The following is a 3191-nucleotide window of genomic DNA, read 5'->3' as shown; positions in this document are numbered from 1 at the left end:
AGAAGAATGGGTAATTTGCACCATGGAGCTCTGAGAATTCTCAGGAGCACTGTAACAGGAGTTCCGGATCTGAGTACAGAACGAGATGATGTATGCAGAGGATGCGCTCGAGGAAAGTATGCCCAGGAAACATTTCCTAGGAGAAAACACAGTGCCAAGAGTGTACTGGGATTGATACACTAAGATATCTGCGGACCTATGTCCATCAAAGCTCTCAGTGGTGCCAAGTATTTCCTTACCTTCAATGATGACCACTCAAGGAAAACTTGGATTTATTTTCTGAAAACCAAGGACAAGATTTTCTGTCAATTCAAAGAGTTCAAGGCTCTGGTGGAGAATCTACCTGGGAAGAAAATAAAAGTTTTGCGCTTAGATAATGGTGGAGAGTATGTCGATAAGGACTTCTCTGTTTTTTTCACTAAGGAGGGCATCAGAAGGGAGTGGACAACTCCCTACAATCTGGAGCAGAATGGAGTAGCAGAAAGAAAGAATAGGACTATTGTAGAGGCAACTAGGGCCATGATGTATGATCAGGATATGTCGAAATTCTTATGGGCAGAAGCATGCAACACAACAGTCTATGTTCAGACCAAGACTCCTCATCGGGCGTTGGGCAAGGTTACTCCAGAGAAAGTTTTCACAGGGAAGACACCTAAAGTCAGTCATTTCAGGATATTTGGGAGTATAGCATATTGTTGCATACCAGAGGAAAAGAGGAAGAAACTGGATCAAATTGCAGAAAAGGGACATCTGATGGGATATAGCGAGAATGCTAAGGCATATAGAATCTACCTTCTAGGGAGTAGGAAGGTATTAAATCGACGAGATGTAAAGTTCATGGAGGATAGGGCTTTTAGAAAATCTCATGAGATGCCTTCCAAGGAGCAGTCAAAAGAGGAGCCGTTGGTTAAGCCTCTTCAACCAACGAAAGTAAAAAATTCTTCCTTGGGTCAAGAAGATTCTCAAGATGAGGAGTAGGAGCTAAAAGAAGCACCTGCTGGTAGAGGAAAAACTAGAAGGGAACTTCGTCAGATTCTGCGAGATGCAAAGGACTTCATCAGTGCACCAAGAAACAATAAGAGGGAGTGAAAACAACCAGATAGATACTAGGCATTAGTAGCTCAGGATGGGGAGCCTACCAGTTTCAAGGAGGTAGCTCAACATCAGGTTTGGCTAGATGCGATGGTAGAGGAGTACGACTCTATAATGGTGAACGATGTCTAAGAGGTAGTGCCAAGGCCTCAAGACATATCAGTGTTAAGTTCGAGATGGATCTACAATATCAAATACACTGCAGATGACAGTGTTGAGAAATACAAGACCAGGTTTGTGGCTAAGGGGTATGCTCAAAAGGAAGGAATTGACTACGAGGATACCTTCACCCCAGTAGCCAGGTATACGTCTATTAGGACCGTGATATCTCTTACAGTTAAAATGGGATGGGAGATTCATCAGATGGATGTCAAAAAAACTTTTCTGAATAGGGTAATAGAGGAAGAGGTATACATTGAACAACCAGAGGGATTTGAGACACATGAGAAGAAGTCTCATGTCTGCAGATTGAAGAAAGCCTTGTATAGGCTAAAATAGGCACCTAGAGCATGGTATGGTTGAATAGATGAATACTTTCAGAAGATGGGATTTATCAAGAGTGATGTGGATCTGAATCTCTACTATCTGGTTGTAGAGAACGAGCCACTAATCTTAGTATTGTATGTGGATGATCTCTTTCTAACAGGATCATTCAAGCTCATTAGGAACTGCAAGAAGAATCTAGCCACAGAATTCGATATGAAGGATTTGGGATGAATGTATTACTTCCTAGGGATGGAATTTTGGTAGCAGAAGGGAGAAATCTTCCTTGGGCAAGGGAGGTATGCTACAAAAATCCTGAAAAAAATCAGGATGGAGGACTGTAGGCCCATGGCTAATGTAATGATCACCAACTGGAAGAAGATTGATGCATCAGAAGACAAGGATGTTGATCCCACCCTATACAGGCAGCTCATAGGGTCCCTAATGTATCTGGTCAACGCAAGGCCAGACATTTGCTACGCTATCAACACCCTCAGTCAGTTCATGGTGGAACTGAAGAGGGCACACTGGGCAACAACCAAACACGTTCTCAAGTATTTACAGGGAACAATCGATTATGGACTCTTGTACACCAAAGGTAAGCATATCCGTTTGAGTGGATTTACTAATGCAAATTGGGCAGGTAGTTCAGTGGATCAGAAAAGTACCTTTGGGTACCGTTTCAACATTGGATTAGGAATGACCTCCTGGTGCAGTAGGAAACAGAAGTCCGTGGCTTTGAGCTCATCTGAGGAAAAATATATGGCGGCAAACATAACTTCATGTGAGGCCATATGGATTAGAAAACTGCTTGTGAACCTATTTAGAAGGAATATGGAGGTGACCAGGATCATGTGTGATAATCAGAGTTGCATCAAGCTCTCTGAGAATCCAGTGTTTCATGATAGGTCGAAGAATATTGATATCCGATGTCACTTTGTGAGGGATTGTATCCAACGAGGAGCTATACAGTTGAGCTACACTCCTACAGGAGAACAGGTGGGGTACATCCTCACCAAGGCCCTTGGAAGGAAAAAGTTTGACTACTTCAAGGAAAAGATGGGGATGGTAAAGAACTCGTTTTAGTAGCAGAAATGGGAGTGATAACAACACGGATACAGATGGAGTTGCAGCATGGGTGCATTGTTGGGAGAAAGGACCAGCAATAGCACGGATGCAGAGGGAGTTGTCGTACAGATGCAAAATGGCAGTAGTAGAGCCATGGGTAGCAATAGAGGATGCAACAATACAAAGGATGTTAGGCAGGGAGGCTTAACATCAGCATAGGTGTTATAGACATATTTGGGAACTGCAAACCTAATCACATATGTCCATAAACCAAGGGCTTCTAAACCCCTAAAAGTGTTGTTTCATACCTTAAAGGAACAAGGTCAGTTGATTACATCATTTCCTAGAAGTTCTCCCTGAAAAACTGCTCAGAAATGGTCAAAATTGGACCATACAGACTACTCCATGCTAAGGGTGTGGTGCATCTCACTTGCAGCACACAAAGGGTGCGATGCACACTAAAAAGCCCTTCTGTAGGGTGCGATGAGCGAGAGTAGACAAATGGAAAAGGAAGTTTTCTAAGTGGAAACCCAGGGAATCTTCTAGAA

The sequence above is a fragment of the Pinus tabuliformis genome, chromosome J (genome assembly GCF_031772625.1).
Source record: "Pinus tabuliformis cultivar Carrire ecotype Pingquan chromosome J, CPIR1, whole genome shotgun sequence".
Taxonomy (NCBI): Eukaryota; Viridiplantae; Streptophyta; class Pinopsida; order Pinales; family Pinaceae; genus Pinus; species Pinus tabuliformis.
The sequence above is the reverse complement of the archived record's forward strand: the minus strand, read 5'-3'. Positions refer to the sequence as shown.